Source organism: Trifolium pratense, linkage group LG5 (assembly GCF_020283565.1).
Source record: "Trifolium pratense cultivar HEN17-A07 linkage group LG5, ARS_RC_1.1, whole genome shotgun sequence".
Classification (NCBI taxonomy): Eukaryota; Viridiplantae; Streptophyta; class Magnoliopsida; order Fabales; family Fabaceae; genus Trifolium; species Trifolium pratense.
This window is the reverse complement of record NC_060063.1, coordinates 24,834,429-24,848,434: the sequence shown is the minus strand read 5'-3', so window position 1 is coordinate 24,848,434 and position 14,006 is coordinate 24,834,429. Positions and strand designations below refer to the sequence as shown.

Sequence of the window (14,006 nt, the reverse complement as noted above, 5' to 3'; positions counted from 1 at the left end):
TTATGCTGCTTGTCTATTGTGCTGTTTCATTTCTTGTAATATTAAGCTATTTTCACAAAATAAATGGAGTGCAAGATTCTAGCTAACGCTAATAGATAAAGACATTTCTTGACATCTACCTTAACTTCACACCAGACTTTGTTGGATGTGAGATTACTTCCTTATCAATTGTACGTGCATATCTTAACTTATTAATGATTAAATGACTAGTGAGAGCGGCAATGAAGAGGATCCTCTCCTGCTGTGTTCTCTCCTGCCCTATTGTCAACTGTTGGATTAATCCAACGGAAGAGAGACAAACACTGAAAAGCAAAACTGAATAGAGAGAAACGTATTGAGCTTTGTTTTCTTTTCTATTTCTGCGAGTTTTCTTCACCGCACCATTACGGCGGTGTTGTCTTGTTCACAACCAGGGACGTACATAAGGGGGGCAAGTAGGGGCTGAGGCCTCCCCTCTTGTCATTTTTTTTTTCTTTTCATATATTTGCTCTTGATAGATACTACATAAATTGATATTTGAGAAATGTGTTAAAAGATTAATAACGTTCGTTTGGTGCAAAACATGCACCCATAACATAGTAATTGTAGCAATTTACTTTAAAATATTTTGATAATATATATTATACATTATTAAAGTCCAAATTCAATTAAGTTAGTTTTGATTATTTGCTACAAGTAAAATATTATTTTCTTGCTATGAAGATTGTGAAAAATAGTTTGAGAAATAAGATAGAAAATAAATTTCAAACTAACTAATACGATTCAATTATTGATGAATTTTATGATATAGAGCAATGTCGTGTACAATTTCGATAAACAATGTAAAATATTTTTTATTTTTTATTAAGCATATTTAAATACTATTATAATTATTATGATTTATTTAATATTTATTATTTAATTACTCCGGCACCCCGTTTTATAGATTCCTAGATCCGTCCCTGTTCACAACGGTGTTTTCGTGTTTTCATTTAAGGTAATGAGGCCGGATCTTCCTTCACCTACATGCTCTCTATCTGCTCTCCAATCTTATTTTCCAATTTCATCTTCAAAATTTCAGAGTCATGTGCTTTTTGTCATAATTAATAAAAGGGTTCTTGCATTCTGCAACTTAGTTGATTAACATATAATTAAATTTTAATAACCATTATAGCTTAACTTGAAAGAAAAAAATACATTAAACAAGGTAGTTAGTTAGTTAGTTGGTTCGATCCCCCGCAACTGCGATCGAGAGGGGGCTGAAACCACCTGATGTCAGAACTGACTCCCGAACCAGATTAAACTGGTGGTGAAAACAAAAAAATAAAAAATAAAATACATTAAACAAGGTATGTGTTATGAGCCAAACGCAACCAAATATTCATCAGAAAGATCTGGCCCCATTACCGCTGCTTCTGTGGTGTGAACAAGACAACAAGTCCGCCACCATTGTACAAGTCAACGTTACTGCCGTCGTTGTATGAATTCGTCGTCGGCTCGTCGCTACCAATGCTGTGCCAACTCGACATCGTGGTTCTCCATTAAAAGGTCATCACGTCACTGTTGTGCATGGTCAAGATGATGAAAGATTGTGCGAGGGCCCGATTGGTTCGAGGTAGATGGAGGGGAGGGGAGGTGAGGGGGTAATCTTGACAAAAAAAATTATTTTTATTAAATCTTTTTTTTTTAAAAAAATGTTTTTTATTTTTGAAAAAAAATATTTAAAACAAAAACAAAAAATCTCAATTATTAGAGAGATTTGATTGGTCAAAAAAACGTTTTAAATTGGCAAAAAGAATATTTTAAATTCATAGAACATTTTAAATTGTGAGGGAACATTTTTAAAAAATTTGTTTTTAAATTTTGTTTCTTTTTTTCAAGAATAAATTTTTTTTTTTTTTGAAAAAAAAGTTTAATAAAAAGAAATCTTTTTTTGTCAAGATTTTCCCCCTTCCCTCCATCTACTTCGAACCAATCGAGTCCTAAAGCGAGATTCTTGGCGAGAAAGGTTTTTTTAATCTGTACTTTCACTCTCTATCATCCGTTGGATTAATCCGACAGTTGACGATAGGGCAGGAGAGAACACAGCAGGAGGGGATCCAATTCCAATCTACCATATCATGGTTTTGTAGCTTAATTAAGAATGAAAAATACCAAGCAAAAGATACCTAGAAGCAAAAAAGACAAAATATAGTGGAACACCGGTTATGAGTGATAGTTCAACATCTTCTCCTATTTGGAGAGTGATTGTAAAGGTTTGATCGATTATTAAATTTCATACGATTATAAAAGAGCTAGCAACGCAACTTGTTGCCCTTTTGTCTTTTCATTCAAGTGGGAATTTTTATATATATGTATGATTGGTTTTACTTTCAGAGGGATTAAGATCATAGACTCTGTTTGGTAAGGTCAGATTTTGAGCTTATAGTTTATATGCTGATGTGACTAGTTAAGTAAGTTCTTCAGTCTCAGCGTTTTTGCTTGGATTGAATATAACTTGACGTTTGAAGACATCAATAATCTATTCATATGGGGTGATACTGAGACTAGGAGGAAGGAAGTATCACGCAGTGAATTGGGAGACTAATACAACACACGACATTCTCAACGAAATTTAAACAGCCCCCATTCACAATATACCCTTATTATTTGATAGAAGGGTTAACAAAATATTTCATTAACAACTTTTAGAACTTCAACAATCACAATTTGGAAGTACAAAACACTTCTTCACTATCATCATAAAAAAATTTCCTAAAACTATCCATATAAGATGCCTCCAACGAAATCGCTACCACAATACTTTCACCATAACCATTAGATTTTTTCTAATTACACCCTATAAATTCCAGGTTACACCCCAAAATGACAAAAATACCCTAATTTCTTTTTAAATTTTCACTAATTACCATTCCTAATTTCTTTAGGTCTTCTCTTTCCTCTTTTTCTCAAGGGGAGGTTCCATTGAATCATGTTTTTTATTAATCCCGTTTTTTAGATTTTGTTTGGTTATCCATTTATCTTATCCTTTTTATTTATGAAATGAAGTAAAATATGAAAAAACAACCCAGATAGCAAACATGAACAAAGGAAGTTAAAAATTCCTCACGTGAATTTAATTCACTTAGATGTAATAAAGCTCTAAATTCAACTTAAAACATTATATGTTAATTCAATTCACTTACACATACGTAAATTAAGTTTATGTATGTTAATTTATTTTTTTTTAAAAAAAACTAAATTCACGTGTGATTTGCAGGCATAGAGGAAAATAAAAAAACACATGAAATTGCTTAAAATTTCACTTTACTAGGCAATCTAATTTTAATGGAAAAATTATGTACTTTAACCATTTATCAAAACTCAAAAATTTGTTAACCTTCAATGGATGTCAGCGAGAGAAGTGAATAAATTGGAAAATGAAAATATAAGATTTGTAATTAATTTGAGACTAAGGGCAATTTAGGTATTACGATAAAATAACATGATATATTGGGTGTAACAGGATGTTCTAAGGGTGTAATTAGAAAAAATCTAACCATTATTCATAATAAAGGCCTTCCCTTCAGAATCTATGTTCACCCAAAATCTGCATTCTTAAGCGAAAAATTCATCCAACTAACAGCAAAAAGATTTGGGTTCCTCTTAGATTTTCCATCACGCATATTACTCTTTGCCGCATTTACAAAAATATTATACCTCAACAAATCCATGTCCTCTTCCCTATCTATGTAATCAAGTGCTGACATTACAAAGTAGTCCTTGACCCTTTCAACTGCTTTCCTAACATCCTCGGCCGCATTATCCAAAGATTTGCAAATTGTTGGATATTTTGTATATTTCAAAAGTTACTTATTTTATAATTTATTATTAAATATTTAGAAAGTGTTATGCTTTACGTTTTGTTACTTTCAAATTAATTTATATTTATATTTATACTTAATGCATTAATTTCATGTAAATTACTATGAAAGAATTGTTGCACGTTTTGATACTTGGTTAATATGAACGTTTGCAATTTGGTAGTTACTATAGTAGTGGTGAATGCTACATAATATGGATTATAGTAGCTAAAAAGAAGGATTATCAGTTAACATAGAAATCCTATGTGTGTGATATATATAACCGAGTATGAGCAAGAACAAAAATATAGTTTTGCGCAACTTATAATATATATTTACCTCATTGTTTCTCTTATCTAACCTTCAAACACATAAGTTCTAATAAGCAAATAAAGTGTCTGAGTTACCTACCTTGTGACATTCTCGTGTCTTGATAACCTCGACATGTTTATCGTCGAGAAGAACCGGTTGTATTCTGGGGGAGTTGCGCAATATTTGTGGATAATTCCTTAGTTCAGTGATTACACGCCTCCGGTTATTAGTTTTCCAGCCATCTGCGCCATCAATCTAAGGAATTATGGCTGAAAATTGTTATGGCAATGGCAACAAGGTTGAGGTTGATGGCTTCGCTTCTCCCACAGTTATTGCCACTCCAATTGATGGTCATCTACACTACCGGTGTGGTTATGTATTTTTCTCCAATTATTTTATGGCGCAAAAATGTGGGGTTTAGTCTACTAAAGGGACCATCATGGGGTCAGGTGCATATTCTAACCTTTAATCTCCGCAAGTTCTGAATTTTATGTTGAGTTTGTGATTGTATTGAATTTGTCTAGCTAAAAATATTTGTTGTGAATAAAAAATTTGTGCTGAGGAACTAGGACTCTTTAGCTTAATTCCTAAAAGGTTTCATATATAACGTTTTGCATGTGCCGTGTTATTGGAAAATTATTATTGGTAATTTTAAAATTAAATGTGTGTTTGTTTTTTTAAGTATGTGCCCATAGCTATTTCGTAAATTTTATTATTTAGTTTGATCGACTGAACTTGGATATATGAGCGATTGCTGATATAGAAGGATTGAACGTAATATAAAAACCTTTGCATTTCAATTGATAAAATTAGAATTTTCTCATAAAAGTGGACAACTTAATTTGATAATTAATGGAATGTTTTTGGCAATATGTTGGTCTTTATATTAAAGAGAATACTTATGACTATTAGGAGAATTGTCATTTGCCAAACTTGAGTGTTTTTGAGAATCTGTTTGAAAAGTTTAATCCTTCCTCTGTAGACTTTCGTGTGGATTTCTAGTCATGTGATAGTGTCATTGGTGCTTGCATATATGTGTTAATAGTTTGTGGTATAATATAGTCATTTTCTAATAGTTTTTGTGGTGTGCTATGTTAATTTGTCCTACCATATTTTTAAGTAATATGAGTAATTTGATAACGACGTAAATCTTGTGGAGTTTATGACCTTGTATGATTTGAGTTCATAAGGATGTGTGATTAATTGTTAAGTATCCCTTATGAGTCTAATATGTACTACCTGATCGAAAGAATAAATAAATTGAAGTGACGAGTATAAATCTCAATTTATTGGAGGATTAATGTATTATTCATTTAATAATTTTATTGTAGAAACATTTTTTTGATGATCTTAATCTCGTAAAATATTTAAAGAGCTATTGCTCATAAATTGATGAAAATTATTGGTGATAGAATCATCAAATATTTGATGGATGATATGATATATTGTGAAGTAACTATTGTATCAAAGTTATACAATGATGTTTGATGATAAATATATAATTGGATCTAATTTTCTTCTTTGTGAATATGTTGTCGTTTATAATTTATCTAAGCAGATTCTATGAGGTATAGTGTGGATTAGCCATTGTATTAGAACAATATAATGATGTATCATGAGATTTGTTTGTGTAAAATATATATTTGAGATTTATTTCTGTATTGTGAGAGTGTTATCACTTGAAAACTATTCAAGTAAGCTTCTGTGATAAATTCACAAATGAAGTCACATTTATCTAATGTGGGGGTGTCGCTTAGAAAGTATTCTAAGTAGACTTGTATAATAAATTTATGATGATTGGATATGTGTCAATGAGATAAATCTATAAGTATATTTATTTTATTGATGAATAAGTTGTCGCTTAGTAGCCATCTAAGTAGACTTGTATAAACTTATTGTGAAAATCGAGTTTACTTTATAGACTCGAGAAATTGTGAGATAAATTGACTTTGAGACGTCTTAGTCAATATCTGTGAATTGATTGGATCCGCTGACTTAACCCCTGGGAAGAAAATTGATAGGAATGGACTAGGCCACTGAAAAACGACAAGTAATGAGAACCCAACCTTTGTGATTGGAGATCCCATCACTAGTACAAATATTACATATTACTTAACGGTTTTACATCAGTGGAAGCTATGTCAGATGTGAAAAGGAATATGGAGTAGTGTTTACATCTGGTATCAATATCCACATAAGTGAAAAATACATAGAGACAACTTTTTACATCTGAGCTTAATATCCCCGGATACAAAACTAAACGCGGTGGCAATCCTGTAATTATTTCCAAAATTCTCTAAAATATGTATACATCTGGCCCATAATATGCTCAGATGTAAAAAGTATTAAAGTATTTTTTTTTAATGGAAATTATTATAAGTCACGACATAACAAAAAACACCTCATCTTCTCTCAGCCACGCACGCGAAATCGAAACCAAACCTAGCCTTCATCTTCTCCGTTTCAGCAATCGGTGATTCTTCGCTACCTCACTTGATCTATCGTTCACTCTCTCACTAGATCGAACTCATTCTCTCTCTCTCTCCCTATCACACTCGTTCCTAGCCTCCAATCCCTTTCACTGAATCACAAATTCAATCCCTAATTGAAGAATCAAGGCTTACTGAACCCAAATCGAAGATCAGTGAAACGATTAAGGGTTGTTACAGAGTCATAATTGCACCGCCTCTGCTCTCGATCTAAAACTAGTGAGTTCTGACGATTAAGGGTTTTTACGTTTTAGCATATGCTTATCTTTCATTTTAATCTTTGATTTTGATGATTAAGGGTTTAATCTTGTGTAATTTTTTTGTAATCTCTTCTACTTTTGCTTTTAGTGTTGTGAGAATTTGATATTGATGTGAACTGGAAAATCTGAGATTCAAGTACTTTCAATACCTTAAGACAATAAATTTGACATTTAACAAAAATTTGCTTCTATCAAAACTTTTAAATTTGTTGTAGATAATAAGATAAAAAAATAGTATTATGTCACCACTAACCATTACATAGATGTTCAATATTTGTGCATCTTGTAGGCTATAAAGGTGGAAAATATGATAAAGCTAAATGATGAATTTGATTACAAAAGCTTATCAAGAAGGATAGACATATAAGTAGGTAAACTCATTATGCAACATGATAGACAACAGAAGGCATTTGAGGATGAGATTGAAAGCTTAGGTACTGAAGCACAACATCTGATACTTGAGGCTTAAAGAAACTTTGTAGATTCATTGGAGGTTGGTCCCTTTTTGATTTTTTATGTTTGTCATATGTGTTGAAGTTTGTATGAAGGATGATTTAGTATATATAGCATAACTTAATTAATTGCCAACAAAATCACCTTATCACTTCTAAGTGTGTTAGATTTATTTGAGTTGTCTTTACATAGATTGCCAAGGTATCCTTGTCTAAGTGTTGAAATTTGTGGTATTGTAATGCTTGTGTTTGTGTTTTGTGTCTTTGGGGGCCTAGCAGAGTTTTACCAAACTGCTAATTTTAACGCCATGTGATGTGATTGACCACAACACAATGAAAATTTCCTACAGTTACTATCTCAGCCATTGGATGCAGGTTAAACCGTATATTTTTTACTTCAGAATATGAATCGTATGATCGTCATCCGGTGACTGATATAGTGATCGCATGATATTTTGTCGGAGTCAAATCAATTTGCTTTATTAGTTTCTTTATATGATATTCATTCACTTGATTAATTGATTACATTTCAAAGGTTTGTTATTCTTGAAGTTTAACAGTTTAAGTAATAATATATTAATGTAAAAGTGATGAAAGTGTTTATTTTAAGATGAATTGGATTAAGAGTAACTTGAATGTTGATTGCTATGTTATTTAACAGATGATGATAATTGACTCTAAATTACCTTATCCAAGTGGAACTGCTACAGGTGTTCTTATTAATGGATTCCATACTCCTTAAGGAAATGTCATGGCCAAGTATGATTACGAGGCCGATTATGTTTGTGTTATTTGTCTTCTATATTTGTAATTTCAAGATGAAAACATATAAAACTAGTTTGGCATCTTTGACAGGAAGTAACTTAAGGGTTTCACACAATTCTTCTCACTCAGTTTGCTTTGGTCTTTCTTCCAATGGTTCTATGCTGGTGGAGACCAATGTGGATTTGGTCAGTTTCCTACTTTTGGGTGGAAAGCGTGGAAAAACACGTGTGTGCTTTGATTCTATCTCTCTTTTTTTTAATAGGCAAATGTTAGTATATTAGTGTTATGTTAGTATTTTCTCTTTTGTCAGGGTTGAACCGGTCCTTTAACTTCAACTTCTGTAACTCTCTTTTTAGTTTTATGAATCAGAACTATGAAACATTTGTCGATTGTATTGATTTGAATGTTTTATTTTTTTGCGGATTTTACTTTGATTTCAGCATGACTTATGTTGGAGCAGGAATGATCTGTTCTCATCTTGTCAATTTATCATTGTTTTTCGGTGTTGTGGTTTCATGGGGCATTATGTGGCCATTGATCAGAGTACTTAAAGGAAGTTGGTTCTCTGAAAGTTTACCGGAGAGTAGCATGAAGAGTCTTAATGGTTATAAGGTCTTTGAATGAACACAAATTGAAGGACACACTATTAGAACTAACATGATTTCAGTTTTGATTTTTTTCCATTTTAAGCCTTAACTTTCCTTTATTTTCATGATGCAGGTTTTTATTTCCATTGCATTAATCCTTGGTGATGAACTCTACAATTTTATCAATATTATATATTTTAGTGCCTTTTTATCTTCTCTTTATTTCTTGGTTTTGTTTCCCTTTTCTATTATGTTAATGGTGTTTCCCTTGTTGATGACTTTCTATATATAAAGTCTTAGTGTATGGAAATTGTCCATTTCTTGTTTCATACCTTCTTGATTTTTCAGCATCAACCTCGGGAGTAGATGGGAGCTTGTCGGTATCTAGATTTCCCGTTGATCATGAAATCAATTTGAGGATTTATTTGTAGATGGATTCTGTTGTAAATTCAACCAATGAGGTGTGAACAATCTTTCTTTTTTTTCTTCATTAGTTTGTCATTGATTGTTAGGTAGGAGTAGGAATGTAGACAAGAGAAATGGGAAATTGATAAAAACAAACAATGATAACGGTCAATATTATTGAATGATTTAGGATTCTCCTCATATGGCTTTGCATAAAACAGAGCCCTTGCTCAAATCACTAACCTGGTCCTAGAAATGTTAATTTATAAACCACATGACTAGTTCCCTTCTTAACAAGAGCTAGTATTAAAAAACTTGACCACATACATGCAAGGTTCACTGGTAGTGTAAAACTATATGTTCATTATAGGTAGTCCATTAATCAAGAGCTTGTTGCTGCGTTTTTCTGTTTTGGTTTTAGCTCGGCGTGTTGTGCGTGTTTGCAACTTTTTGGTGTGCTCGTTTGTTTGGGCTCCTTGACCCTTGTAACTTCCTAAGTACTTCTTGTAATAAGTTGCTGAATTAAGTTATTTACATATTGTAGGTGTTCAATGATCCCACGACATTAACAAAGGAGGAGCTGTATGATTTGCGAGACCGCTAGGCAACTTGTTTTCTTGACCTATATAATCCTGAGATAGATTATGATGATGCCGATGAGAAAGATTAGGAGCTAGCTAGCTAGGTTTGTGTGAAGTTACAATGGATTAGTATTAATTATGATGATGTTTTTATTTGTATTTTGGATGTTCAATGGTTGTATTTTAACGACATTATTACTATATGTTGAATGTTGAATTTTAGTATTATGTTCTTGATGCAAGTTATGTTATATTGTTGGCATTGTGGGTTAGATTTTTTTAATAAAAAAAAGGATTTAAAATATATTAAAAAAAACGCAGGTTTTTCAAAAAAAAAAATTAAATAAAGTTAAGATTTCACATCTGGTGGACTTGGTCAGATGTAAAAGGTCCAATTTAATTTTTAAAAAATAATATTTGATTTTCGCCTTGGTCAGAGGTAAAAAGTGTTTTTTTACATCTGACTCCACCAGATGTAAAACGTATATACTTACTAAGTCTCGTGCGCCTACATCTGACATTTTTCAGATGTAAAAAGTGTTTTTCGCCAGATGTAAAAAAGCTTTTTTCTACTAGTGCATGAAGAAGGTTCATATGGGTAAAAACAAGTTACTTGTTAGTTATGTTAGCACTAAAATTTTGTCTATTTCCTATGTGTTATGATAATGGCTATGAGAAGTGCTAAATTAAAATTAAATTTGAGGGGTAAGCTTTAAAGGCTTTTAATGACTACCATAAACCCTTTTGGGTGGTGTATGGTTGTAGCATACACTAGATGGAATCACCTATGAGTGTCAAGTGGGGCCACTTGCATGAGACTGTGGCGGGTCTCTAGAGCACTCATGAAAAACAGACACACACACGGTCTAAATGCGCAACACCGCGTAACACGAGAATTGTGGGGGTGCGATGTGGGTGTTATACCGCTAACATACGTCAAGTAGGGATGGCAATGGGTAGGGTACTATAGTACTCATCCCCATACCCGCAGTTAAAAAAAATACTCGTATCCATCCTCATACCAGCGTGGGTAACAACTTTGTACCCGTCCCCGTACCCTATGAGTACCTAAGTAGTCATACTCGTACCCGTTACCCGCATTTTTCTAAAAATAAATTGATTAATTATAAAATATCACATCGTTTTAATATAATTAATTTTTTTTTTTTAGATTTTAATGTTGACTCATCAAAATTATAAACAAAAAATTTACTAACCTCACGTTAAAGTTCATTTTTTTTGTTGACATATTCATATTGTGTTTGTGTTATGTTATAAATAAACATCTTTATTAAAAATGTGTAATAGTTTAATAGTGTTGTATTTTTTAAAATTGATATTCATATGTTATTATATAATAATATATATAAAATAAATAAATATATATTATATGGGTATGGGGCGGGTGGGTACTCAGTTATATTTATATTTAATGCATTAAATATATATTACATGCTTTACGTTTTGTTACTTTCAAATTAATTAATTTATGTGTGTGGTTATGGTGCATAAGCCCAAACTTATGCACCATGCATAAACTTGCTTCTTACACCCAATATATTTGCTTCCTACATCAAAAGTCAGCCCAAGCCCAAAATTAGGCAATCCGTTACTCGCGCCCCCCATATACTACCAAATTACTTGCGCGCCCCCCATTTGCTTAGCGCACCCCCCAATTTTTTTCCTTTTCCTCTAGATTTCTTGTGAGCCCCCCAATTTTTTTTTTCCTTCTCTAGATTTCTAATGCTCATATAAAACCATTTAACTATAATAATGGTTTCAGTGTATAACGCTATGAAACCATTTAACTAGACTAATGGCTTCAGTGTATAACGGTATGAAACCATTTTTGCTGTGGAATGGTTTCAAAGAGTTGTTCTCCAAAATCATTCGATGTACTTAATAGTTTTAGATGTACTCCAACACTCAATTAGTCATTCACTCTCTCAAAACAAAAGCCTACTACTCCTCTTATCAGTACCCCAACCCAATTAACTTGATTTTAATTTATCGACGAAAGTACATATTTTAAATCAACTTAATTAATTGTGAAATAAATTTAAATTTTTAAGACGATATAAAACCAGAGAGAGTGAGGTATCCCCAGCCGTTCCAAATAATTCAAAATACCCTAAATAAAATTTTGGGAACATTTTATTAATACCTGATATTTATAAAATCATATTTACCTCATTTAATTAACTAAAAATAGTTCTAGGTCTCAGAAAAATACCTAACTGGTCCCAAAATTCTCAAAAAATTATTTATTATTTTTCTGTAAAAACAATAAAAAAATTTGGAGTCTCCTTGCCACCGCACGCTCCCCCACGCACGGCCAGTGAGAGTGGGCGTGGAGGCGCGTCACTATTCATCATCTTCCTCACTCATTTTATGTAGAAACGGGTCGCGATGACCCGGTTCGTTCTCCCTCAATAATTAACGAAACTCGATGTTCTTTATACCATTTTGATCGCCGTTCGATTTTATGAATGTTTCCGGTATTAGTTTTCGAAATCGGTGATTGAATCGCATATAAAATGTGACCGAAATTGAGCAAGCAAAAATAGAAAGTTCTTATTATTACACGTGTAAAATCATCTGATGGCTGTGAATGACTTATGCACCATACATAAGAAGAGGCTTATGCATATTAACTCTTGTAGTGGTGAATGCTACATAATATGGATTATAGTAGCTAAAAAGAAGGATTATAACATAGGAATCCTATGTGTGTGATATATATAACCGAGTATGAGCAAGAACAAAAATATAGTTTTGCGCAACTTATAATATATATTTACCTCACTGTTTCTCTTATCTAACCTTCAAACACATAAGTTCTAATAAGCAAATAAAGTGTCTGAGTTACCTACCTCGTGACATTCTCGTGTCTTGATAGCCTCGACATGTTTATCGTCGAGAAGAAGCGGTTGTATTCTGGGAGAGTTGCGCAATATTTGCGGATAATTCCTTAGTTCGGTGATTACACGCCTCCGATTATTAGTTTTCCAACCATCCGCGCCATCACAAATAAGATCATTGAAAGAGCGAGTTTGTGTCACGGTTGGAAATGTTGCATTCTCAGCATAACCACTAGGAAGAGGCGGTTTTAACCGATTTCTAATGTCAACCAATGTGGACAACCTCGTGGGTTGATCATTATTTCCTATGTAACGTGCTTTAGTGACACACCTCCAAAGGTATCCTGCAATAACCTCAAAAGTTGAATAAGGTTTTGTCCTAATTATGACATATTTGGAGGAGTTGGGTTGGAAACTCACGCGAGAATTAATATTTTTTTTCAATTTTAAAACTTGTTCTCGCGTGAGTTTCACAATAGCAACAATCACTTCTCCAGAGTCTCCTAATTCACGACCCACCCATTGAGGAGCCGGGTGAAACTCACATTGCCAATGCAAGGACTGTGAATGCTCAACTTTTAGCGAATTCAACATGGTTCGATCATGACATGGTGCCAATTTATTTTCACTCAAATTCTCCCCGCATTTAGAAACACTACGTAAAACCACCGCAATGGAACCTCGTTAGTTGCACTGCCAATAAGGGAATTTCTTCGATATGAAGATTGTATTTAATTTTTGGTATGAGTTGTGACACCAAATAATTATTTGGCACAAAATCACCAAAATCTTTCAAGTTAGTTTCACATTTGGCTTCTAAAAAAAGTACTCCTTTGGCGTTGCAATGAAGTTCCCACCTTCCTCCTTTGGTTAAACTCAGCCTTCCAGCTAGTGGATAGTAAATAAATAACCAAAGCTTGACTAAGAGAGTTTTTAAGTGTTTCAAGAAAGGTTGTTGTTTTTGATATTGAAAAAATAATTTTCTAAAAAATTAGAACTGAAGATTTTATTGGCTGAGTCGCGTACTAGGTCGCTCTCTTTAAGACGTTTCGCGGTACTGCTCAAATTGTGCAAAGCAGACAATCCAACCGCGTCGTCCCCAGGATAAAACAGCCATGTTCAACACAGAACCGATCAATTACTGCACTGTAATGATCGGAGAAGGAACACCTTCTTGAATGGTTCTACAAAACCACTCGAAAATTGATACAATAATATCAATCTCACTGATATAACAATAGCAGTGCTGGTACAACAATACCAGTTCACAAAACCAATGAAACACAGCAAGAAACCAATAATATTTTTGGTGAAGAAAATTTGGAGAAGAGAGAATTATATGAATTATGTGTAAGTTGTTTTGTTGTCGTGTATATTTTCAAAATGAAGAAGCAGACTTGATTATATGGTTAGCACTCAAGCAAATAATGATCATTATGTAAGGATTAATTGGAGGACAACCAAATAGTAACG

At 32.9% G+C, this 14,006-nt stretch overlaps 2 long non-coding RNA genes and 1 pseudogene across 3 annotated transcripts; 2 read left to right on the top strand and 1 right to left on the bottom strand.

The window, feature by feature from the left end:
- Nucleotides 1-2,681: 2,681 nt before the first annotated feature.
- Nucleotides 2,682-14,006, bottom strand: part of LOC123886312 — an 11,543-nt pseudogene continuing 218 nt past the window's right edge.
- LOC123882928 lies at nt 6,701-8,208 on the top strand. 2 transcript variants are annotated; one of them, XR_006800032.1, is made up of 4 exons: nt 6,701-6,841; nt 7,172-7,375; nt 7,996-8,093; nt 8,190-8,208. It is a non-coding gene; the product is annotated as an uncharacterized LOC123882928 (long non-coding RNA). The 2 variants fall into 2 exon arrangements; XR_006800031.1 differs by having other exon boundaries at nt 7,996-8,200.
- On the top strand, nt 9,005-9,923 carry LOC123882927. The gene is made up of 2 exons (XR_006800030.1): nt 9,005-9,147; nt 9,636-9,923. It is a non-coding gene; the product is annotated as an uncharacterized LOC123882927 (long non-coding RNA).